Source organism: Equus quagga, chromosome 4 (genome assembly GCF_021613505.1).
Source record: "Equus quagga isolate Etosha38 chromosome 4, UCLA_HA_Equagga_1.0, whole genome shotgun sequence".
NCBI classification, from domain to species: Eukaryota; Metazoa; Chordata; class Mammalia; order Perissodactyla; family Equidae; genus Equus; species Equus quagga.
The window spans coordinates 71,680,057-71,706,660 of record NC_060270.1 but is presented as its reverse complement, the minus strand read 5'-3'; the positions used below and the strand labels follow the sequence as shown (position 1 = coordinate 71,706,660).

Below are 26,604 nucleotides of genomic sequence, written 5' to 3'. Positions count from 1 at the left end.
GAACAAATAGCCCTGGCTGAGAATCAGTGCTGTAGCCTTTGTGTGTGGTGACGGGGGCACTCAGAAGCCAGCTCCAGGAGAGGAGCCTGGTGCAGCAGTCAGCAAATCTGGCTCTGCTCCAGGCTCCACCCCCACCGCCAGGACAACGTGCAGATTCTCTAGTCTCTGAGACTCAGCTCGCCCATCTGCAACACGAGGACATATTTTCCAAATGATGAGGTTCTAGGTGCAGCCCTCAAAACAGCTGCCCAAATATTTTGGCCAAGTTATTTCACTTTTAAGAATCTATTCAAAGGAAACAATCAGAATTTCAGGTAAACATTTACACAGAAAGATGTCTATTCTAGCGTCACCTATAACAACAAAACTAGAAACAATCTAAATGCCCACAATATAATAAACAGGGTGAAATAAAATATGAGAGGCAGACAAAGGAATATTACGTAGCCAATAAAAATCACATCAGGGCCCACCTGGTGGCGTAGTGGTTAAGTTCACGCACTCCGCTTCAGTGGCCCAGGATTCGTGGCTTTGGATCCCAGGCACAGACATACATACGTCTCATCAAGCCATGCTGTGGTGGCGTCCCACATACAAAATAGAGGAAGATTGGCACAGATGTTAGCTCAGGGCCAATCTTCCTTACCAAAAAAAAAAAAAAAAAAATCACATCAATAAAAATTATTCATTAAAAATGTAGAAAAACGTCTGTGCTATAATGTTAAGTGAATCGACAGTTACAAGACTATTTATAATGTAACTTCAACTTTGTAGAAAAATATAGAGTGAAAAAATATTTCATATAAAAAAATAGAGACTGGAAGGAAATCCAACACAATTTTCCTTTTAGTGCTGCTGCCCATTTTACAAGTTTTCTGTAAAAGAGCATGTCTTAGTTTTAAGATCTCTCGGGGAAAATAGTCGTTGTTGTTTTTCATCTTTTTACATCAGAAGAGAAGGCTCTGCTTGAGTCCCCAGGTGCTAAACTGAAGTCCGCACCTCGAACACAGAGCCTGGAGCCAAGCAAAGAGAACGATGTTCAAACCGAAATAAAAGGAAACAGAAGCAGACGAAAGAGGGTCTGGCAGGGCCTGGCCACTGGAGAAACCCGAAGTACCCACAGAATGGGCTGTGCTGGGCAGAGGAATCGGGCAGACCCAGGCCTGTCCCATGCGCTGCTCTGTGGGCCCGGCCAAGCAGGTGGCTGGGCAGCTTGCGGGGACATGGGGCTCCCTCAGGCAGCTAGCTCCATGAGCGGGCTAGCACATGCCCACGGCTGCGCCTTGGTCTCAGTCTTGCTTCTCACAGCCAAAAGCATCACAAGTAAGACCAGGACTCACACCACGGTGGGGCTGGGGGTAGGAGGGAGGATGTCCCTCAGGTCCCTCAAGCACTCCAAAGCTTCGAAGTGAGATTCCAGAGGAGCCATCAGCCTGATGCCCCCTCCAGCTTTCTGCCCGCCAGGGACCACCCATTCAAGGCAGGCCCCTTGAAGATGGGGGGGGGGGGTGGCAATGAAGGACCACCACACGAGAGCACGGGGCCTGAGCTGTTCTTGGTAAAACAGCTGGGCTGGGCACTGGGCACCAAGGGTCCTGGGACTGAGGGCTGGATCTGGAGAAGGATTCTGCACCTGGGTGTTGCACACCAGAAACTTGGAGATGGAAATGTCACCAGCCCGCATCCCACTTCCCATGGGGCTCCCGGGCCAGGGGAGCTGCTGGACAGTGTGCCCTCGATCTGCTTTATAAGTCCGCCCTCGGAAGTCTAGACCAAGCAGGGAAACTGAGCCAATGTGGACAGGAAAGCACGCCACACCTTCAGAAAAGCCCAGTCCCTCCACACGGCCACCATCCGAAGCAACTGCAGAGTGAGCGAGGACTGATCCACCAGACCCAAGTTGGAACGTACAGAGGATTTCTCTGCACACGCTCTCTTAAAGTCCTCGCTCACGTGCCCTTGAAATATGAACATAAAGCCAACAGCATCTGCAGTGCGGGGCAGTACAAATCACAGAGCCCCAAAAGCGGCCCCCACCATCAGAGCCCGAGGGATTCAAGAGCCCAAGTCTCCAAGGCCAGCAGACCTCAGTGACAAGAAAGGCCACTGTTCCTGGGACCCTGGCCTTGAGCGACAGCCATGCTGGGCTCCCACGAAGAGCCTCATCAATACCAAAACGCGTCTGTAAGGCAGCCGCCAGGTCTCCCTCTCTGAGCTCAGAGGCAAGGGCCATAGAGAGAAACCACGCAGTCCTGACGTTCCAGTGGCCCCACACACATCAGACTCCTTCCAGGCTCTTTCCTGCCTTCTCATTCCAAAGCAGACTCTAGTCAGAGCGAGGAGACAGGATGTTCTCGAAATACGTTGACGCCAAGGCCAAGGTGCGGGGAGCAGGTGCCACGAGCTGGGGGGCAGGATACTGGGGGACAGGATGCTGCGGCACTGAGGAACCCATGGTGGCTGGTGACCTCCCCCTGTGCCCTCAGACAGGCTCCTTCCAGCTCTGACACCTGAGGCCACGATAGCGTGGGCGCAGCAGCCCACACCAGCTTGTCTCTCCGCACCCTCACTCCCGCCAGTCTATCTCCTTTCTGTCCTTCTTAGGGAACCATAAAGACACCACAAGGTAGGCCCTCCAGGCAAACCTCAGCATGGGGCCGAACTCCCAAAAGGCCTGCTCAAACTGTGAAACACCAAACTGGACCCAAAAGAGTCCCACTTCCGGCCACTTGCGCCACGAAGCAATGAGACAGCCGTCACGATGCACACGCAGGTTCTTACACGGGAAAAGAAAGAAGCTACCCTAGGGACCCTCAGGCCAGAACCCACGGCATATAACCCAAGGGGCTAAGGGAATAAACTCACCAGTCTCTGCTTTCTCCTGGGGCCTGAAGGCTATCTTGCACAGCAAAACAGGCAAGCGTCAGAGCCACCTGACAGTCTCGGCCACTGTCCCACAGAAGAGCCCCTGCCCGTCCACTTCTCTATGACCTTCTGGAGTAGAAGCAGCTCAGTTCTCAGCTGGTTTGTCTGCCCCAACCTCCAGTCCAGCAAGAGCAGACTAGGCAGCTCAAAGTCTTAGAATCTGCCAGGCCAATCCTGGGCTGTCCATCCAGCCTTACAGATGCGAATGCCATCCCTTTGTTAATGCAAAAACCAGAAAGGAACTGCAGGGACATCAGGGCAAGAAAACACTAATCGACATCACCCCACCCTAAAAGTCCTAAAAAAAAATAAAACGCAGATCTCAGGCAAGACCCCACCCTGCAGTAGGCTCCCCCTGGGGCCTGAGAATCTGCATATTTAACACGCTTCTCCCCTGAATCCCATCTGGGAGGCCCAGGAACCCGACTTGGAGACACTCAAGGCCTTATTCTCAGATTTGCCTCTGTAACTCATTTCCAGTTCTGACTTCATTCTCTTATGCTTTTTCTCTTTTTTGATTAAGTGCATCTTAAGAGAAGAAAAAAATCTTCTAATTCATAAAGGGATCTGGCAGTTACAAGACTTACTGATACACGCGTATCAGTATAAATATACACATCCCACATTCACACTTAACAGCAAGAGTAACCTAAGATAGTCTATGGCGGATCGAAGCCACATACTGCAGTGTGTCCTCTGTCTTCCACAGACGAGACATCTAAATTACATTCGACCCGACCATCCTGCCCCATCCTACCATCAGCATACCCGAAACCCCTGGCTAGGTAACTGCTGAGTCTGGTTTCTTCTTTCCCTACATAAACAAGGTAATGCATGCACACCCTCAGCCTGTAAGCACCAGGGACGTCCCCTCACCTTGATCTCCGCAGACAGCGAGGGCCGGCCCTAAATACGCTGTCACTGCCTGGACACACAATGTATCACCACAGCCCAGCCCAGCGCCGGCCGTGGAAATGTCTGAGTGATGCGCCTTCAACCTGTCATCAGAACACCATGACCTCAATTTTTGGAGGAGTCAAGTCAAAACTCTACCTTTATCTTCAGAGATCCACGACACATTTCTGTGTGAGCCCTCCCTTCAACTTGCCCGTAGCCTTCAGGAAAGTCTGAAAATGCCATCACAGGCTGAGTGCTTCCCCTGCCCCCACCAGTGTCCCCAAGTCTACCCCATCCACACTCACCCTGTGACCACACCCCAGAGGTGGCCCGAGCTCAACAGCTGGCTTAGGGAGAGTGAATGGCAGGGGACAGCAGAGGCATATTCCTTGAGAGGCGCCTCACCACACTCTCCCCAGAAGCAGAGGCAATGACAAGGCCCCACGCCTTCTCCAGACTCCGGTCCTCCACCCTGCCTGCCGTCTCACTCAGAGAGGGCACGAGGGCAGGTGTTCTGGCTTCAGGAGTTTGAAGCCGGAGGACCTGAGAGACCACATTTGCCAAGCCCCTCCTTCCACAGACAGGCAGAGCAGCTTGCACAGGGTCACCCAGCTCTTGAGTGACTGGTTTTGCTCTCCCGGAGGGTAACCCCAAAGGGTTCAAGCCAATTTCTCTTCATAGCGTACTCATTCATCACCCTTACTCTCTTCCTTGACTTTTTCCAGAGGAAAACAGCCTGAAAAGATGACACATATAAGAAAGTCTTCCTAGTAGTTATGAATGGGCAGAGGGCAATGGGGGTGGGGGTCCTCTGCCCAACTTTATACCATGCCACCTTCACAGGCAGGGGTTAATGACTTGCTCTTAAGATGGTCTTAACTAGCAAACAACAAAGATGGGGGCAGGGGCATCAGAGCCCCTTCACCCTTCTCCACCAGGCTCAGCAATACTCATCCTTCAAAACCAGTTCACAGGGAAGCCTTCCTTAGTGCCCAAAGTGGAGCTCGTCCAGTCCCATAGGACATAGTACCTCGACGGTCACTTTGGAATTATTTAAGGGCACTGGTGTCCTCCCCCAGACGGAACTTGGCAAGACTTCTATCCCCTGCTTCTTCAGCCACTGCTTGGGTGAAGTGTAGATTCCCAAAGAAAGGCGCAACAAATTAAGAGCTATTTTCTGGCCATCAAGGCCTGCCTACATTGTAAATACCTGCATACTAATCTCCCCATCTCAGGTTTAAAAAATATGGACTTGTCTTTTTTTTTTTAACTCCCAACATAATGAATGAGTTTAAATATTAGAAGTTGAAATTATTAAGTAAATCATTTCACCTGCAAAGCTTCTATTTGCATAACATTAATTCATGATGGCAGCTAAAACAAATTCATCACATTCTGTATGTTAGAAGTTGATTTATGCAGGAATTGAAAAAAATCATGAGCTCAAAATTATGTTGATATGATGTACGTGCTCAATGAAGAAAGATTTTTCTCTTTCCTTCTTTTCCTTTTTTTTGAAAAAAAATCATCTGAACTGAATTATGGTGAGAAGGAAAAGGATTTGAGGAGAGGAAAGAGGCAAAGGACCGGCATCTCAGAAAATGAATAATGCTACTGCCTCACGTGTGTGGCAGGCTCTCGGTGAGCGTGCGCGCACACACTCTCCAGTTATTAATGTCAAGTATGCCAAAGATACGCTGGAAAATCATTACCATTCATCGCCACTAACCGCCATTAAATTTCAATCAATTCAACTTAGCACAAGTGTACTCGAGCAGCCCTTACAGTTCCTTATAAATGTGGCTCAAAAGTCGGGCTGACTTATTGCATTGTCCACTACACAAAGAAGCATTGCTAAGCATCTGCTTAGAGCCCGGACGGATGCTCTTTTAACATCCTAAGCATTCAAAGATCTTTCTTTTCCTGAGCGCTAAGAAGTCTGGAATCCCGAGGCGGGGGCGGTAATTATTCTGAGCGACCACCATTTCTTTCCTAGCTTTGAGGTGGGGACAGGGCAAAAGGAGCCCTTCCTGGCTACAGTCAGTCTCGAAGATGCCTTACGGAAAGTTTCTGACGGCCACCACAAGTTTGGTAACGTGGCGCCTCTCTCTCCTGATTCTAGTGAAAGGCTCTCAATTGACTCTGCAAACTGTAAACTCAACTCGAATCCTCTTGTCTGGGAAGAGGGCAGACGAGCTGATCGGAAGTGAGAGGGAGATTCAGCAGCAGCCCACTGGCGAGAGCACCTTCTGGAAAGGGCGCCTTTCCCAGGTGGGCGCAGGCTGCGCGCACCGGTCCCCGCGGGGAAGCCGGCCCGCGTGCTCCGGGTGTCACGCCCGGGGACAAAGGCGGCGACCCGGGCTGGTTTGTTTGGGTCTGGCCGGGGCTTTCTTCCCCACTCGCCACAAGCAGGGTCCAGCCTGCCGCCAGTCGCCCGAGGCGCCCGGTGCGCGGCAGGGACAATGTGGCCATTGTTCGGGCGCCGAAAACCAAGCGGGCGGGCAGGTGGGAGGAAGGCGGCGGCGCGGCCGGCGCGCGGGCACTCGGGGCACGGAATGTCCCCCGGACGCGCACGGTCGCCAGGGCCTGAGCACGCCGCCTCCAGGAGGCCTCCCGGGCCAGTCCTCCGCGGAGTAGAACATGGAGGAGAGAGAGCGAGGAGCGAGAGAGGACGGGGAGAGAAAGGAAAGACAAGACGGGGGCGGGGGTGGGGGGGAGACAGAGAGAGGAGAGGGAAGGGAGGGAGAAGAAAGGGGGAAAAAGAGAAAGACAGAAAAGAGACAAAGAGGAGGAAAGAAGAGTCAGGGGAGACAGACAGACAGACCTGTACAACAGAACTGTACCACAGGCTGCCTCGGACGCCCCTGGAAAGAGCAAGAGTTCATCCTATTTCACAGAGGGAAGCAGCTCCAAACCCAGCCGAGTCAGCAAAGCGTAATCACACCAGGGGCTTTGCTTAATTACGGGTTTGAGACTTGGGCTGGAGGAAGGGAGACACTTAACTGTGTCCCCAGGAAGGCCTAGGCACTCAGATGGTTTGTAAGGTGGGGGATTACAAATATCCCCAAGCCCACGGAGCCAGGATCCCAGAGGACGAGGCTGGGGTCTGCAGCGTGGTCCACTCAGGCCGACCAGAACAGCCATCGTGCAGGAGCTTTTAACGTTTAACTGGGACAGGAGTCCCAGCCAGGCCCATGCCATGCCGTGAGCAGCGAGGCCACAGGCCTGGGGAGGCCCCGCCTGCCTCGGCCCTGCAGCGGGGCTCCCCGCCCTCCCCCCTGCTCGCCTCCTTCCCGCGCCCACTCGCAGGAGGCCAGGGGCCCTAGGCCCAAGGGGGAAAATCACTCCCGTACTAATGAATAAAAAGTCCCCTTTATTTCACTGCTGTTTTTGGTTCATTAAATTTTCCACAGATTTGCAGAGAAGAAAACATAATCAATAAACCTTGACAAAAGTGAACGTGTGAAAAAGGCCAGAGAATGGAAAAGCGAGATAAAAGTGATATCCGACCACAGATTTCGGTGGCAGATGACGAGCCCGGCGCTTCTGGAGAATCTCAATGGACCATCGCACTCTGCGGCTTCCCTTCCCTCTGCTGCAACTCTTCATGCCAGACAATAGCAAATGCACTAAAACTTTTTCTTATGCTAATGCATGAAACCGGGCACTCACAGTTAAAACACTTCCCAGCAACCTGGTTTTTTTTTTAAACAACACGCATGCACACACACAAAACCACATTAACTTTTTCAATTTAAACCAAAATCTGAAAAACGGTTTAGTGTGTACTCTGGTCACATCTTAAATGAGTTATTTTCCCCATCTGTATGGTTTTTAAGAAACTAGAATCAGATCACAAACTGGATTATTGAGGATGCTTTTGCTGATGAAGGAACTGGGGAAAATAAGATAACGGAACATGCAGAAAGTCTGCTGTTCTCGTCAGTGCATTTTCCCAGGGTTTTATACGTAGTTCTGTAGGTTAAGGATGTTTTTGTCACCCTCAAAATCTAACAATAATGATCAATGATTTGTATTTTATAAATCCTTTATATTCCACAGCAAACACTCAAATTAATTTCAGAGAAAATGAGTAACATTGAATCTAGTGTCATGCTTATTTGAAAACCATGAAGCTATTGCTCTTTACCAAAGGACACCACCAAACGCCAACCATGACCCCTGCCCAGACCATCTTTTAAGGCAGCCTGAGAGAGTTTCAGAGCAGGTTTCCTCCGGGATCTTTAAAAGCACTGAAATCTGCTGCATGTTCTGGTTGCTGGTACAGTCACCTATTCTGCCTCTCTGAATTTTCTGGAATCTGAGAAAAGCTTCTCTCTTTTGCATTCTTCACGTGCCTTATTTGTCCATGCCTGTGCCACTCACTGAAAAGAAAGGGGGAGCTGCTTCCCGGGGTTCCTTTTCAAAGGGCCCTGGCCTGGGGAACAGTGCAGCTGTCCACAGCGAGGTCCACCTGGCCTGGCCATCCCTGGTGCACCAGGAAACAGACCCTGGCACAGGTAGAACCCTCCCCACCCCCCAAGAAGTAAGGCTGGTTTGCTCCACCTCCCTGGAGCCAGAGCCAGCATCATGAGCAAGCAGCGTCACTGAGATGAAAGGAAGCCTGCTGAATTTCCCCAGGAAGAGACACGCGGCCCCAGCGCTAGAGTACACAAGGATGCAGGATTTGAGTTTTGAGCTTAAACAAGCCAGCTGGGTGTGTAGGGGTCACACGGGCTTTCAAAGTGCACATGACAACCTCCTGCTCTCATTTAAGGGGAAACACTGGCATCGGTGGGGTGAAGTCCCCCCCCCCCCAGCCCCACGGTGGCCAAGGGAGGCCCCGATGGAAGAAGGGTGTTTATTAGGCAAATACCCAATTTTGTCTGCCTGCCTGCTGAATCCCCTGCTTTGCTAATCCAGCCCCAGGGGCTGCACTGTGTACAGGGCACTTGTGGGAGTACAAAAAGCATGAAGTATTTGTGTATTTTTCAGTCAGCAGTGCAAACAAGCCAGCTACAGTACACAGCCCCCAAGACCCCCGCAGCCAGGCAATGAGCCGCTGCTGCCCTGTGGCCCCCTCTTCCGACCAGGCAACTCAAAGGATTTCCTCTGTTCAATGCTCTCCCCACAAGTGGGCTGGAGCATCCCTGAGAAAGTGGAGTGGCACTCCACTCTATGGCCGCCTGCCGGGCCTCGCAGGCCAAGTCAAGAGTCCACTCTAAGGCCACGGCCAGGGTCAGCGTGAGCTGGGGAGCAGCCGGGCAGGCTCTGCTCAAGGAGTCTGAACCCCGTGCAAACTCCCCTCAAAACAACTCCCACGGAGGATAAAAACATCTCGGACAGTCCCACCTTGCTCCTGGCTTGGGAGTGTTTTTCTCCCTCTCACCCTCACCCACTGACCCCAAAACCAGAGTGCTCTGAGCACAGCCTCTCACTCAGATGCCAGACCCAGGGACAGCTGGTTCACCTGAGGGCCATTTCCTGGGCAAGGGGGCTCCTCACCTGGATGGGGATCTTCCTGCGTTCGTTTAAATCTCCCTCAAATGACTAAATAACCTCACGAAATTAGCATATTTCTGAAAGCAGAGGGGAAATACAAAACCATCCTAAATATTACAAAATATAACTAACTTTGAAACTCTCAGACAAGTGACAACTTTCCCCATGTCTGGGTGTAAGGGGAACTTAAATCTGGGAGAGAACATCCCCGCAATTTCCTGTAGCCCACGGCGGTGGGAGGAGGAAGCAGCAAGTCTAGAAAACGAAAGCAAGAAAGATGCAGGAAGAAAGAGGAGCAAGAAGAGAGGTCAGGGGCCCAGGAAGGGAGGGAGGCCCTGGAGGGGATGCATCTGCATGGTGTAGATTCTGCTGTCTAGAATTACTCCCAGGGCTGACCAGAAGCTGGGACAAGCCCAGAGAGCATCAAAAGTCAAAGCAGCCACGCAGAGCCAGGGTGCCCTGCCCTCCCCCTGGGGAGACCAGCCCAGGTAGGCACACAATGCCTTTCCTCCCGACTGAGCACTGAGCACTGCAAGGCCGCTCTCAGGCCCAGGGAGGCCTGCCCCCACACGGGAAGACGGAAGGAAACTCCCAGCCTAGGTAAGGAAGTGGGCGGGGAGGGGGCTCCTAGGTGAGGTGGCTAGAACGAACAGATCTCATCTGGGGGACTGGTGACAAGCACGCCTATTCCGCCGCTTTCCGCCGCTGTATATTTTGGATTTCAGAGTTTATTTACTTTACTTTTTGGCACCGAGCCCCCTGAGCATGCCAATACAATATTTGTTTAAACACTATTTTATGCCGCTTGCGAGGGAAACGTTTACTTTCAAATTCTCCAACATCCCCCAGAGCCTCGTCTGCAAACAGCGTATGAGCGTTTTACAACTGCTCCCTTTATCTGAAGCTGTCGGGATTAAACCTCCACACGCCGGCGGGGGCGGTAGGCGGGGGCCCGGGACTCGTCCACGGCCACCGGGCTGCAAAGCCCGCGCCAGAGGCCGTGCACCGAGCGGGATGCCCGGGCGGGGTGGGGGCAGAGGAGTGCAGAAAAGACCCCCAGGGCCCGGCACCAGACTTGAAGAAAAGGTCTACTTTCCCAGCCGGGATCAACTCTGAGAGCCACAAAAATTATACAAAAGAGAGAGGAATAGAGGGAGGCCCCCTGGGGGGACGGGGAGGGAGGACCCAAGGCCTTCCAGAGCCTCCGCGGCCGGTCACCCGGGGTGAAGCGCGAGGTCTCCAGTCCCAGCTCCTCCCGCTGTAAAAGTCGGGTTTCCTAGGAAATGACAGCAATTACTGCCAGGCTGAAAAGGCGCCGAGTTGGGTGGACTTCCAGCTCCCCGACGCGGCGGGCGCGCTCACACTCACACACACAAGCACACGCTCCCTTCCTCCTCCCCTCCCTGCAATCCCCCCCGTCCCCGCCCAGGGAAAACGCTCCCCTCTCTAAACCCTTAATAGGATTGGCGCCCAACTCTCTCCGCGCCTCTCCCCATCCATCACACACAGATCAAGTTGCAGTAGTGGATTTTTCAAATTCCTCAGCAAATATACTTGTTGAGAGATTGCCGGGCGGGGGAGGCGGGGGCGACGACTATGAGTGGGAGGTGGGGATGAAAGTGAGGGGTGGGGGGACAGGAGGACGGGGCGAGGGATTACGTGACGATCCCTTCGGGAAGTCAAGCGGATCTCGGGGCGGAGGGCAGGAGAGGAGGAGGAGGAAAGAAGCAAGAAGGGAGCCGGGAGAGGAGAGCCTGACCGAGGGGGAGGGGGCGACAAGGCCGGACTAGGGGAAGGAAGAAGGGAAGAAGAAAGAAAGGCAGGGATCCGGGACGGATAGCGCGGAGAAGTGCAGTTAGAAGTTCGCAAGTGGCTGGCTGCAGCCTCTCCACACACAGCACACTCCCCTAAGACACACTCCCATCGCCCACCTCCGGGAGCTTCGCAGCATCTTAGCCTCTGGTGCCACCGCCCCCCCGCCCCCCGGGCCACCTCACCTCACCTCACCTCCCGCAAAAACAACCCTGGGATCGGGCGCCGTGGAGATGGGGCGGGGGCCGGCCCGGCTGTGCAGCCCGAGAAGAGAGACTCTATTCCCCAGGTAGGAAGGAGGATGCAAAATCGCCCCCTAACCAAGAATTCCTAGCCCCAGAACCCCTTTTACGTCCCCGCCCGGCTTGGCCAGAGCATAAAACGGGGCCGCCCCACTAGACCCCGGGCCCCCTAAGCCCGGTGCCCTGATCTCCGCGCAGTGGCGCGAGTACTCGGCCGAAAGACCATCCGAGACGGCGCAGCATCCCACTCGGCCTGGGCTCCCCAGGGTAGAGAGCACTTCGCAACGAAAAGCAAGCAAAAGAAGGCCAATGCAACTTTACCGAGGGAGACAAAAGTTTGCCTCTAGCACGCAGGTGGCCTCTCGGGCGCCGGGCGGTGGCTGCGGCCCCCCATCCCAACTTGGCTGGCGCGGCGACCCGCCGCGGGCTGCCGTGTGCCGGGGCTCAGTCGGGCCGGGGCGGGGCAGGCCAAGCAGGGGAGGAGACCCAGAGGCGGGCGGGGGCCTGGCAGCCCCTACCGCGAGCGAGCGGGCAGCTCGCCGAGGCTCCGGGGCGCCGCGCAACCCGCGCTCCTTCCTCCGGCTCCACCGGCTCCTCCTCGCCTTCCTCCGCGTCCGCCGCCGCCGCCGCCGCCTCCCGCTCCTCCTCGAAGTCTCATTGATAGGAGTTTGAAAAAAAGTCCGCGGAGCCGTGCTGCCTCGGCTGGCGAGCTCCGGCACTCCTGCAATCCATCAGCGCCGCCCGGACGGCGCAGCGCCCCCGCGCGCTCGACCGCCGCACACCCGAGCGCCGCACCCCAGCCCGCGCCGCGCGCACCCGCCCGGGGGGACTTGGGGGGACCCGGAGGAGAAGGGGGCGGCCGAGGACTCTGTTCCCCTGCACCGAGGAAAGAAAGCACACTAGGAAAGTTCGAGCAGAGAACGAAAGAACGCGCCAATCTCCGACACTTTTTTTTAAGGCGCCAGGGTGGGTGGGGGGTCGCTAACTCAAGTCAGATGAGCTACGGAGCTAAGGCGCAGGGACTGATCTGTTTTCAATCTCTGAAATCACCCTCCCTCCCGACCTCCCTCTTCCCCTCCGCCGGGAGATGCCCGGGTCGCCGTTCCCAGTGCGCCCGCTTCTCCGGGCGCCGGGGCGGAAGCCGGAGACTGGAGGGAACGGAGGGAAGGGAGGGGGGGCCCTGGCTCTGCGCTGCCCCTCTCTCAGCAAGCAGCGCGCGCAGGTGCCGGGGGTCCTGCCCTCGCCCCCCGCCCCCCGCCCCCCCGCGGCTCGCGCGAGTCGCTATCCGAGCGCCTGTTGGCGAGAAGCGAAGCGGCCTTCTAGGTTTGGTGCATGTGTGTTTTGTAGGGAGGGTTTTTGTTTTGTTTTGTTTTGTTTAGAGACTCCACTCGCGCTGCCGCAGCCAGATGGAAATAATCAGAACCCAACAACAGAGGAAGAAGGAAGAAAAAAACCTCACTGAATTTTCGGGCCAAAATGTGTATGGGGGTGTGTGAAAGAACTTGCTTAAGCAAACTAGGTGATGAGCCCCAGGCGCTCAAGCCGCGCCACAGCCCAGGACTGAGCTGCCCGTCTTGGAGAAGCATGGGGACAGTTGGTTAAGGGGTCCCCCTAGCCCTCGGGGGCCACCAGCCTCTGTAGGGCTGAGGAGCGTCTCCCAAAGGATGCTTCATGGGAGACTGCTCTCTTTCTCTTCCTAACGTTTGTGGAGGACTTACAGTGTGCTAGGTGACACAGTGTATTTCCTTTATATTTTTTAACCGGCAGAACTTTGCGAGGTAGGCTGTCTTCCCCGCCATTTTACAGATGAGAAGGTTGAGGCTGAAACAAGTGAAGTAACTTGTCCGAGGTCCGAGCACTGAACCGCCACCCTCCACGAGTTTCAGTGAGCTGGGCCATTCGTTCAACTAAATTCGCCCCATGAGGGTGGCGGGGCCTCTCTCCCTTCAGTGCCTCTTCCTACAGTTGCGTCTTGTCCTCTTGTCAGGAGTGCAGAGGAGCCATAGGCCCAGAGAGCCGGTTCTCCCCTCCTCGTGGGGGTGTGACCTCTCAGGCCCGCTTTCCTGACGGAATCCCTTTCGCCCCTAGCTCTCTCCTTAGATTGCCTCCAACTTCATTTTTCACTTTTTAATGGAAGAGGAGGCATTGTGATCCCCGTTCCCTATTACCTACCTTCCTTCCCTTCTTACATTCCTTTATATGAGAGAAGCTACATTCTTCCTGACCTAGAGAAAAAAATATGCAGGACAATATTAGAACAATCCGATGCTAATTTTGTTTTTCCCATCTTCTAGATGGGGAAAAGAACCCGCAGGGTTTTTAAAAAGCAAAACTTGCAGAAGCCAATGTATTTATTAAAGGGAAGAGAAGTTTGAAAGGGGCTTTTTCTTTACATGTGATCAGATTCACCATTCCTCCATGCAATTTGTTTAAATTCCTGCTGAGCTTTCAGAACACAGACTCTAAGGAGACAGAAAAAGTAAACTCTCCCTCCCGTCTTTGGCCATATTTTAATGACCCTATTCATATCTGCCCCATGAAATGTGGGGAATCATTTTATGTACTGGAATATTAGCAGCATCGGCTGATTACTTCATTACAAGCTCGTCTCTGTTGGTTTCCTTGTGTTGTTAAGTTTGTGAAGAAGTTTAAACAAATCAACATTTTGGGATATTTCCTTTTTCTCTGTTTTTCTTCTCAGACCAGCTCAACTCCTGCTGGAATCCAGGCACTCCCATAACCTTTCTTGGCTTATTTTGGCAAGAACGTGGCTGTTGAGATGAAGATGGAATGTTTTCGGTTTGAGGAGAGGCTGAAGACACCGTGCCTTAATCTCTAGATGGTCAGAAGTTTGGGAGCTGAGAAAAGCAACAGGAGGTTTGAGGCGGAGGCGAACGGGTATAGCAAAGAAAGCCTTCACCTGAGTGTTGGGCACCGGGTCCTGGTCCCAGCTCTAGTGCTAAATGGAGGATAACCTTGGGCAAGTCCCAGTTCATTCAGTCCGCAACTTTCCGAGTGCCAGGCTCTGAGCTGACTGATGAGACGTCACGGTGAGCAGGACTGACTGACAAGATCCTTCCCCTTCGGGAGTTTGAGGCTTCAGGAATAACCACAAACAAATGCATCATCACTTACTGGGTGAAGAAATACAAAGTGCCTCAGAGCTTATGACCGGTGACCTGAGCTGCCATGGGAGGCGGGTGGGAGGCCCGGAGAAGGCTCCTCTGAGGAAGTAAGGTTGCACCGATGTGGGGAAGGAATGAGGCACAACAGGAGCAAAAATAAACAAGCGGAACTGCACCAACCTCAAACGCTCTGCACAGAAAGGAGGCAATCAACAGCGTGACAGGCATCCTGTGGAATGGGAGACACTGTTTGCAAACCACATACTGACAAGAGCTTGATTTCCAAAATACATAAGGAACTCTTAAAACTCAATGGCAAAAAGACAAATGACCCGATTAAAAAATGGGCAAAAGACTTGAATAGACATTTCTCCAAAGAAGACATACAAATGGCCAACAGCTACATGAAGAAATACTCGACATCTTAATCAACAGGGAAAGGCAAACAAAACCACAATGAGATGTTACCTCGCATCTGTTAGAATGTCCAGTCTCAAAAAGACAAAAGATGGCAAATGTCGGTGAGGTTGTGGAGAAATTGGAACCCTCAAACCCAACACTGTTGATGGGAATGTAAAATGGTTTTGCAATTATGGAAAACAGTATGGAGGCTTCTCAAAAAATTAAAAATGGAATAAGATCCAGCCATCCCACTTCTGAGTATGTCTCCAAAAAAAGTTGGAATCGGGATCTCAAAGAGGTATCTGCACTCCCATGTTCATGGCAACATTCTTCACAATAACCAAGATATGGAAACAACCCAAATGTACATTGTCAGATGAATAGATCAAGATAATGTGGCATATACCTACAATGCAATATTATTCAGACTTTAAAAAGAAGGAAGTCCAACCATTCGTGATCACATAGATTGACCTGGAAGAAATGTTAAGTGAAATGGCAGTCACAGAAGGACAAACGCTATGTGACTTCTCTTATATGAGGCATCTCAAGTAGTCAAAGCTACAAAAGTAGACAGTAGAATGGTGGTGCGCAGGGATGAGGGAAGAGGAGATGGGGCGTTGTTGTTCAATGGGTATAAAATTACAGTTATGCAAGGGGACTAAGTTCCAGAGATCTGCCGTACAACGTAGTACCTATAGTTGGCAGTAAGATGTTATGTACTTAAAAATTCAAGAGGGTAGATCTCATGTTAAACGTTCCTACCACAAAAAAAGGGGGGAGGGGTGGGCATGCTAGGAAACTTTTGGAGGTGATGGGTATGTATAGTGCCTGGATTGTGGTGATGGTAACACGAGTATATACCTATGTCCAGACTCACCAAATTGTACACATTAATTACGTGCGATTTTTTGTATATCAATTATACCGCAATAAAGCCAGGGGATAGGGAGGAGGAATGAGGGAGAATTAACTAGGAGAGAGAAGAGGATGAGGCGTGTTCCAGTTCTTCCTTCCCTCTTCCTGTGAAAGGAGCCTGAATGATGAGAAACTCTAGGCTCATAGAGAAATAGCTTGCCCATCACTGCACAGCATTCCAGTTGCTAGGGTTTTATAATAAATCGCCCCCAAACTCAGTGGAATAAAACAACCATTTGTTGTGTGCATGGATTCTGCAGGTCAGGATTTTGGAGAGAGCATAATGGGGACAGCTTGTCTCTGCTCCACAGTGTCAGGGCCGCAGCTAGACGACTTCAGTGCTGCCGCCGGGATCATCTGAACACACACTCACTCGCATGCCTGGTGGTCAGTGCTGGCTGTTGAGTGAGGGGGGGCCTCAGTTCCTTTCTGTCTGGACCTCTCCATGTGGTCTCTCTACTTAGGCTAATTTGGGCTTCCTCATAGCATGGTGGTCACTGGGTGCCAAAGGTGAGGTTAACAGGAGATAGGCAGGTGGAAGCCCTATCACCTTTTAGGGAACCTTGGAAATCACAGAGCATCGCTCAGCCACATTGTCTTCATTGAGACATAAAGTTCTGCCTAGATTCAAGGCGACGGAAAATAGACTCTACTTCTTGATGGGGAACAGCAAGATTCTGAAGGGCATATGGGACAGAAATGGTGCTGTAGCTGTTTTTGGAAACATGGTCTGCCACACAAAGCTAACTGGAGACACAGGGAAGGCTAGCAGGTAGCCCACCAGGTGTGTTGCTTCATGGCTGGGCTAGAAAGCCCAGAAGCGAGCGCTTAGGAGCACTAGAAAGAAGTGAGACCCAGTCCCCACCCTCAGGGAGTCCACACTCCCATCAGGGGATACACAAACTTGGCCACAGTGGAAGGACACAAATGACGTACTAAGTGAGGAAGGCGCTGTGGCTGAGAAGAGCTGAGTTGTAGACTAAACGGCCAGCCGGTGGCCAGGCAGGAGAGGGCGTGAGGGCTCAAACAGCAAGGGCCAGTCCCCAAAGTGGATTGACCACGTGTTCTTCTTTGGGGGCTCCCACTTTCAGTCTCCCCAACCCTGCATCCCAGTGCACCACCCACAGGCTCTGGGATCAGCAACGCTGTACCGTCTGGAGTCACTCCTACAATTGAAGGCTGTGTCCATTATTATGGTGCAGATACACACAGGAGGGCCGACACAGAACCTATCTAGGTAATACCCTCTCGGCTGCGAGTGAATGGATCAGATCCTTTCCAGAGAACAAGCTTATACAGGAGGAGTACAAAACATAAGGAGGGAACCTAAAGGGCACTGCTGGGGAACAAGTACACAAAAGGAGGATACCAGGCAGGCCAAAGACCAAGGAGCACTTCTAATTTGCAGCCCAAATCGTCAACGCCGTCCCAACAACATTGTGGAGGAATGCAACGTAGAAACGCATGCAGGGGTTTGTGCAGTTGGGAGATGTTAGGAAAGCCCCCACCCCACCCCCATACAGAAGCAACCGGTGAAGATGCTTTTCCCCTCAGGGCTGCCCCAGAGGACATGGCTGGGAGAGATTCAAGTGCAGGAGGACCAAAGCTTTGGCTGATGGATTCATTCATGCATACATACGTGAATACATTCGTTCATTCATCCCTCTTGAGCTTCTACCATGTCCCCTGCACTTTAGAGATAAAAAGATGAAAGAGGTGCAGTCCTTGCCTTACTTCACCTGCTGGTCCCTGGCTGAGCGGTGCTTCCACAGGCCCCTGAGTCAGCTCACAGTGGCAAGGCCCGTGAAGGAGGTTGCCCTGTGCAAGGTAGGTTGGAAAAGTAAGGAGCTGGGGAGGGGACTGTGGAACATTGATGCAGCCATCCTGGGGAGGGCAGAGGAGGACAGGGCAGGGGGGGAAGAGGCAGGAAAATCAGCAGGGCTTAGAGATCCAGTGGATGATCTTCAGCCATTTTTCCCCCCTCAGGGCCAGCCCTCTCAAGAACTTTCCTCAAGATACCTTGTGGGTTTCTTAACCAAACTGAAAAAGACAGCATCAACTCACAGCCTCTGGTGATTCTGAGAAATGTCAGTAGTCTTCACCAATCACATAACAATGAAAGACGTTACTTCAAGACAATTTAAAAAGAAATCGTTGCTCCCACATCTATGGACAGCTGATCTTCTACAGAGGAAGCCTGGAACATACAAGGGAGAAAGCAAAGTCTCTTCAATAAGTGGTGTTGGGAAAACTGGACAGCCACATGCAAAAGGATGAAAGTAGACCATTATGTTACACCATACAAAAAAATTAACTCAAAAAGGATTAAAGCCTTGGAAGTCTGACCTGAAACCATAAAACTCCTAGAAGAAAACATAGGTAGTACTCTCTTTGACATCAATCTTAGCAGTTTCTTTTTGAATATCATGTCTCCTCAAGCAAGGGAAACAAAAGAAAAGATAAACCAATGGGACCACATCAAACTAAAAAGCTTCTGCAAAGCAAAGGACACCATCAACAAAACGAAAAGACAACCCACCAATTGGGAGAAGGTATTTACAAATCATATAGCCTATAAGGGGTTAATATCCAAAATATATAAAGATCTCATACAACTCAACAATGAAAAACAATCCAATTAAAAAATGGGTAGAGGATCTAAACAGACATTTTTTCAGAGAAGATATACAGATGGCCAACAGGCACATGAAAAGATGTTCAACATCACTACTTACCAGGGAAATGCAAATCAAAACTACAATGAGATATCACCTTACACCCGTCAGAATGGCCATTATTAAAAAGATAAGAAACATCAAGTGTTGGAGAGGATGAGGAGAAAAGGGAACCCTCATACACTCCTAGTAGAATGCAAACTGTTGCAGCCACTATGGAAAACAGTATGGAGATTCCTCAAAAAATTAAAAATAGAAATACCATATGATCTTGCTATTCTACTTCTGGGTGTTTATCCAAAGAACATGAAAACACTAATTCTAAAAGATATGTGCACCCCTATGTTCATTGCAGCATTATTCACAACAGCCAAGACTTGGAAACAACCCAAGTGCCCATCAGTGGATGAATGGATAAAGAAGATGTGGTATATATATGTAATGGAATACCACTCAGCCATAAAAAAGCGAAATCTTGCCATTTTCTGCAACATGGCTGGAACTGGAGTGTATTATGCTAAGCAAAATAAGTCAAATGGAGAAAGCCAAATACTGTCTGACTTCTCTTATATGTAGAAGATAAATACAACAAGAACAACAAACAAACACATAGACACAGAGAGTAGATTGGTGGTTACCAGAAAGGAGGGAAGAGGGGGAGGGGAGAGGGGAAGGGAGGAGGATGAAAAGGAGTAAAAGGGCACATTTGTACAGTGATGGATGGCAACTAGATTTTTGGTGGTGAACACAACGTAGTCTACACAGAAGCTAAAATATAATGTTGCACACTAAAATTTATGTAATGTTATAAACCAACGTTACCTCAATAGAAAAAAATTAAATAAAAACAAGAAATTATTAAAGACACCTGATTAAAATGTAAGGAACTTATTATAAGATATTGGACTGACTTACACATTGCTCTTAAGGATAGCCACTTCCTGGGGTGGGCCCTGTGGCCGAGTGGTTAAGTTCACGTGCTCTGCCTCGACAGCCCAGGGTTTCACTGGTTCAGATCCTGGGCGTGGACATGGCACTGCTCATCAGGCCATGCTGAGGTGGCATCCCACATAGCAGATCCACAAGGACCTACGACTAGAATATACAACTGTGTACTGGGGGGCTTTGGGGAGAAGAAGGAAAAAGAGAGAGAGGAAGATTGGCAACCGATGTTAGCTCAGGGCCAGTCTTTAAAAAAAAAACACAAGGATAGCCACTTCCTGCTGGTAGTGTATCAAATTTAACTTAGTCAATTCTCTTAGGAGTTCCTGAGAAGGAAGGAGAGGTGGTGTGGGAGATGACCAGTTTCCAAGATATCGAGTTCCTCGGGTTCCATGCACTCTGTTCATTGTCTCCAGCAGAAGGAAGAGAATGTGGAAGTCACTTGTGGACTGCATTAAAAGAACATTTAAACTCAAATCTCCCCAAATGTATATAGATCATTTATCTCCTTCGACACCTCCTTCGTTAGCCATTATTTTATTAATGTTTCAACGTGTCTTTTTAAATGTTGGGTGTTAGAGATTTGTTTGTGCCTGGGTTAGTTGGCGAGCCTCATTTTGCCAGAAATCAGCTGTGGAAAGGCAGGTTCCCATTGCCTTTAAATAATTTGAAGAAGGGGAGAGATGGCTGGAGAGCCGCCCCCATCAGTAAAGTGGAAGCAGGAGACTGGTTCTTGGAGGCCGGAGTTGGTGAGTAGCTGAGGCTAGCCCACGTGGGTGTGTTGGATAGAAGTCTTCTCTCCCAAAATTAACATACGAATCAAAAGTTTTCATATAGATAGGCAAAACCAGTCAGAAGATAAAATGGAAGATAAGAATGGTTATGATGGCAAAGAAGAAAGTATCAACTATCTAGGCTTAAATGTAAAAAGAAATGTCAAAAACTTGTGTGAGAAAAACCATAAAACACTACCAACGCCCATGGAGGTACACTCGAACGAATGAAACTGTGTGTTCTGGGTGAGGAAGGGTCAGCATCATGAAGGAGTTAGTTCTCCACAGGTCAAAGTCTTAAGTTATTGCAATCCAGAGAAAAATATTATCTTTTCTTGGTGGTGGGAGAGCACGGCTAGGTGAGTTAACGATTATAAAGTTTGTTTGGATAAAGGAAGAAACAAGAATAGCCAGGAAAAAAAGCCTGAAAAAGAAAAGCAATTGTGGGGAAGGCGGGCAGCCCTCTCAGACCTTAAAACATATTATGGAGCCTCTCTAAGTGAAGCAATTTAGTGTTGATGGTGAATAAAAAGACAGACCAATGGAATGGAATACGGAATCCAGAAACAGACCTAATCGGGCATGGAAATTTCAACTTTGATAAAGGCAGCATCGTGAATGAATAGGTGAAAGATGTGCTTTTTACTAAGTTGTATTGGGATAAATAGAAATTAAAGTTAGACCAAGACACCATTTTTTCACCTATCAGGCTGATGAAAACCCAAAACTTGACAATATACTCAGACAGCAAGGCTGTAGGAAAACAGGCACCTCACACAGTGCTGGTGGAAATGCAAAATGGACGACACTTGTCAAGCAAAGTTGGGAATATCTAGCAAAATCACGTATGCATTCACTCCTTTCACCTACTCCTCTCACTTCCAGGTACCCATCTCAGTCACAATATGAGACGGCATATGCAGAAGACGAAATAATGGCAGCACTATTTACAATATCAAAAACTGGAAACCCCCCAAATATCTTCGTGTGAGGACAGATCGAATGAACTATAGCATATCCTCACAATGGAATATTATGCAGCTATAAAAAGGAATGAGGAATATTTCTTATGCTATTTATGTATTGTCAAGTGAAAGAAGCAAGGTGGGGCAAAGTGTGAATAGTATGCTACTGTTTATCTTAAAATGTGTGATACAAGCATGTACAAGATTTGTTTATATTTTTAAGTAGATAAACCACAACATGTTTTAAGATTATCCATGGGAGGAAGGAGGGAGTAAGATGGAGGGGCCGGGGGTGGAATCTAGACTTGTTTTAATAGACATTGGGTTTTTAGACTTGGTTTTGGAACCATGAAAATATTTTACATTATTATATAACAAAAATTCCTTTTGAAAAAGTAATCCCAAAAGTTGATAGTAAAATGGAACAAATGAACGTAACTATGTGTCCCGTCAGTAGATACAATGAGACAGAACATCCTATCTGACTTTAAAATGGTAGTAATTTGACTGCACAATCATGGAGAGATATATACATTTAAGACAAAAAGAACTGAGAGAAAGAAACACATTGTTTTCAGTAATTATATTGTTGGTGGAGCGCTGGTATTGTTCTGAGATACTGTATGCATACTATGAAATAATGCACACGAGTAATTATGTTAGTGTCACTGACAAATGGGCTTTTTCCTATGCGAGAAAGGAGATACAGATGTGAGATTAATAAGGTTAAGTAAAATGTATGGTTCTGAATCTGAGTTGGAAATGTTATGAACTCTTGAAATATCATTATAAATTCATATAAAACTTTTGTTTTATAATAATATCAATCATTTCTTTTTAAAAAATCATGTTTTCTAGCTCTGTCCACTAAGAAGTCCTTAAAACAATGATCAATCCAATAGCAGGGAGCACCCGAGGGCCTAGAATTTGATTCCTAATGAGCATTTCGCCCTAGGAAGAACCAGAGCTCCTTGAAGAAATGGTTGATTTCAGGTCTTGGGAGAAAGATGGTTAAGAAGACCCTGAGACATTGTCAGACAAGAAAGCAAGGCAGCTGTCAGAGACATTTAGAGTGTGTCAAGGGCTCAGGACTAAATAAAGAGGCTCCCCGGCCAAAGAGGTGACTGCGAGTTTCAATAAGGATAATAACAGCATGCATTAAAACACTTCAAACACGTTTAAATCCATGTGTATATAAAGGTCCTTGAAAGAAGACCCACCTCCCTGGTTTGCTTGAACCTGTGCTGTCCACTCCAGGCCCCACCCACCATCCATGGCTCCTGGGCACTTCCAGTATGGCTAGTCCAACTGAGGAGCTGAATTTTAAATTGTATTTAATTTTAAATTTAAAATCTGATATTCAATTCACTTATTGAAAAACTTTTAAGTGTGTTTGGAGCAACCTAGGTATGTGAATCTACATTTTCCACTCTAAATTTTGTGATATCTAAATGCGGGTAAAGTATTTCTGATAAAAATTTAACATCTGAATTGAATGTAAAATACACACTCGATTTCAAAGACAGAATACAAAAAAAGATGTAAAATGTCTCTTTTATTTATTTATTTTTTTTTTTGCAGAGGAAGATTCACCCTGAACTAAGATCTCTGCCAATCCTCCTCTATTTTGTATGTCGGTTGCTGCCACAGCATGGCTGATGAGTGGTGTAGGCCCATGCCTGGGATCCAAACCCATGAAGCTGGGCCACCGAAGTGGAGCAGGCAAACTTAACCACCATGCCACCAGGCCAGCCCCTCAATATTTTTTATATTGATTACATGTTGAAATGATACTATTTTGAAAATATTGGGCTAAAGAAAATATATTATTAAAATTAATTTTACTTGTTTCTTTTTTTTAACATCATGACTAGAAAATGTAATATTACATTTGTGACTGGCGTTATATTTCTATCGCATTATGCTGTCTTAGAGAATGCTATCATTGTTTTGATAAATGGAAAATAAAGGGGCAAAAGAACAAGTGTTCATCCCTCATTTCCTGTCCTACTGTACCTCAGAGGAACCAAATAGCAGTGAAGCTGAGTTTCTCTTTTTAGAAACGTTCCAGCTAATCAATGAGGAAAGAATTACAGAGTCAGAATATCACCGGTAACTCATTGGTGGATCTGGGCTGCCAATGCCACAAAAAGAGAGACCTCCCAACAGAGGACACCTTCTGCCTCCTGATAGAAGTGGACAGTGCAACTAGGAAATAGTCTTGTTAAAAAAAATCAACCCTGTATCTGATTGAACCTCTGAATGTAACTACAATTTAGCAGACACTTAGGGGACAGAGGTACATGCTAAACACCACCAGAGAGATGCAGTCTAGACTGTGGGAAACTCCAAGGCCAAGAATGTGGTTTCTTCAACAAATGATTTGCAGGGGTGAGGCCCAGCCTTTGGCCTAGTGGTTAAGTTTGGCGTGCTCCGCTTCAGTGGCCTGGGTTTGGTTCCCTGGTGCAGACCTACACCATTTATTGGGAGCCATCCTATGGTGGTGACCCACATACAAAATAGAGGAAGATTGGCACAGATGTTAGCTCACAGCAAATCTTCCTCAGCAAAAAAGAAAAAAGAAAAATTGCAGGAGGGAACAAAAAGTTGGAAGGGGTGCTGTAAATTAAAAGAGATTTAAGAGACATAACAACCAATCACAATGATGAAGCTTGTTTGAATCCTGATTTGAACCAATATCAAACTGAAGGGGAAAAAAAGTATAAGACAACAGGGGAAATTTGAACTCTGACTGGAGAATTGTTGATATTAAGGAATTATTATTGATTCTTTAGATGTGGTAATGTATTTGGGTTATTTTTTCAAGAATCTTTATCTTTTAGAGATACATACTGAAATATTTACAGGTGAAATTATATAATGTCTGGGACTGGCTTCCATATGATGTGGGATGGAGGGAGTTGGGGGGAGAGAGACGAAACAAGATCAGCTGTGAGTTGATAATTGTTGATCTTGCGTGACAGGTTCATGGGGATTTATTATACTTCTCCCTATTCTTGAAATGCTTGAAATTTTCAACCATAAAGTCTTTTTGTTTTTAATTTGAAAAAAAAGAAGAAGGAGAAGAAATGAAAATGGATGGGGGTTTGAGTAGGAGCCCACCGCTGAGTTGCTCAGCAGTCCGTCTGCTGGCTTCCTTCCACAGTACCGCCCCTCCCCCACCCCAGCCACCTAGACTTCCACCTGACAGTGTCAGTCCCCTGCTCCAAATCCCTATCAGGGGACGTAAGGCACTTCAGGATGGGGCCCAAGCTGTCTCCTGCAGCACGCTGTGAGTCCTCTGTCCCACACTTTGGAACATGCGCTGCCTCTCCCTGGAAGGCCTGTCACCACCCTTTCTATTGGTGAGCTCCTACGCACCCCTCAAAACCCAGCTTGATGTTTACCTCCCCTGTTATGCTTTCCCTGATTCCCCTGGATGAAGTGAGGCAGTCCCCATCTCCTCACAGTGATTATAGCGACACTGTGCTGTTGATGTCTGGGGGTCTGTTTGCATGCCCCCATCCTCCTGCCCCCTCTTGCTCTCTGAAAGCAAGGTCCTGTTAGCGTTCAGCTCAGGTCTCTGTCTTGGAGGACGATGCTTACCTCGTGAGCGGCTCTCCGTGCGTGCCGAGTGAATGAACAGGCAACCCACTCTGACCAGCCCGCAGCCCTGCCCCTGCCCACTCCAGCTTTCCATCTCCTTCGGCTGCATCGTTAATGCAATAGCCCTGTTACATCTCATCCCATTCCTATTTAGAAAACTTCATTTCTTCACGCCTTGGCTGTATTGGGAGTGTTGAATTCACGGGCATGACTACAGTTTGAAATTCCAAAGATAGGGAACAGTGCCTTTCTACAGTGTGTTCAGGATGACAAAAAAGAACCGGGAAGGGACAGAGGCCATCCCGGTGCCAGAGCTCCTGAGGGGGAATTGTCTCATTTACCTTTGTTTCCTGGATGGCCCTCAGTGGGTGCTCCATGATGGGTGATAAAGCACATGGGGGGAGTGGGGAGAGAATCACCCCATTCTGATGTCACACTGTTTTAAACAATGCTAATGATCTTCACCCTGCAGGGGACTGAAAAAAAAATATGGTTAAGAGGCAATTGACCCCAAGGTGGCTGAGCAGGAGTTGGAGAATTGAGCCGGGTTGAATAGTGTCTGGTACCCAGATAAATGACAGCCCAGAGAACCACGAGAGCTTGCATGAATAAATGCAGATTTGCACCCTAGACCTTTCCAGGAGGTGTGGAGCCTGGGAGAGGGGCCAGGAAACAGAACACATATCTGGGGAAATGCTGTCTGCTTCCCTAAACAAGGACACGATGGACTCTGAGAATGAGCGACAAGATGCTTTGGGGGAAAGTCCTGGCACAAGTCCGGGATGGAAGGGTGGTGGTAAGCCCTTCACAGAGACCGCGCACCTGGCCCAGAGCAGGAGCGTGAGAGACCTGTCGGTGGACTTGTGGCTGGGGTGCTTCCATGGCCGTAGGTGGTGAGTGCCAGGCAAAGAATTGCTGCCCCGGGAGCCAGGGCAGCGTGCACCGGACTCTATGCTCAGCCCGCCCGACTCTGCAGTTCTGTTGGTGACTCCCATGAAGACAGAGCAGGGCTGCGGATCACATCTGGGGACAGCACAAAGCTGGAATCTAATACTAGCAATGCAGAATCACTAGTATTTTAAAAGATAAGACCTCATCACCCTGGAAGAATGCAAAGAAATTGGCAACATGTAACCTAAGATTTTGAGCTTCACAAAACCTATCCCATAACGAAAGAGTAGAGAGATATGGCTTAGCAGCAGTGCTTGTGGAAGAAAGAGAAACAAAAGAAGAAAATCTGAGGGTGTTCAGTTCAGCCCAGACTTTTAAATGCTGTCACAAAAGCTGAGGGGCTGTGGTCCTGAGCAGCACCCCCAAACCTCTGTTGTCATGGACGGCCTCCACGGTGTTGGTGACTGCAGACCACCTGTGCTCTTGGTGATCTTTAGGTCAATCAATTCCTCACAAAGGAAACGCAAGACAAGACCACTATGCTGCCATAAATAGAAGGCACACAAGCATAAATACCCGATTACCAATTAGAAAACATTTGTCCTTGTACACCTATAAGCCGTCTCCCACGCCACCGGGGCTTGTGTTCAGCCAGGGGCTGCATTCCAAGAACAGAGTAACAAACTAGAGGGTTCTGGGAGTGACGTGGAAGAGAGAGGTTCACAACCCGACCTGTGGTCAGCAGCTGAAGGAACTGGAGATGTTCTGCCTGGAATAGAGAGACAGACGGGAATTCGAGAGCCGGCTCTCAGTACCTGACGGGCTGTTCCCAGGCGCTCCGTGCAGTCCTGGAGGGCAGAGCCGGAACTTCCCCTCCCCAAGGGGCAGCTCAGTGATGAGGGCGGGGGGGGGGGGGGGGGGGGGGGGGG

The 26,604-nt window shown here is 49.3% G+C and overlaps 1 protein-coding gene across 4 annotated transcripts in view; it reads right to left on the bottom strand.

The window, feature by feature from the left end:
* The window catches only part of GLI2 (GLI family zinc finger 2), a 250,116-nt gene extending 238,128 nt beyond the window's left edge, over nucleotides 1-11,988 (bottom strand). For all 4 annotated transcript variants that reach the window (XM_046659498.1, XM_046659500.1, XM_046659501.1 and 1 more), the window contains exon 1: nucleotides 11,700-11,988. The gene's annotated coding sequence lies outside the window, so the exon portion shown is untranslated. The remainder of the gene's footprint in view (nucleotides 1-11,699) is intronic.
* Nucleotides 11,989-26,604: the final 14,616 nt, after the last annotated feature.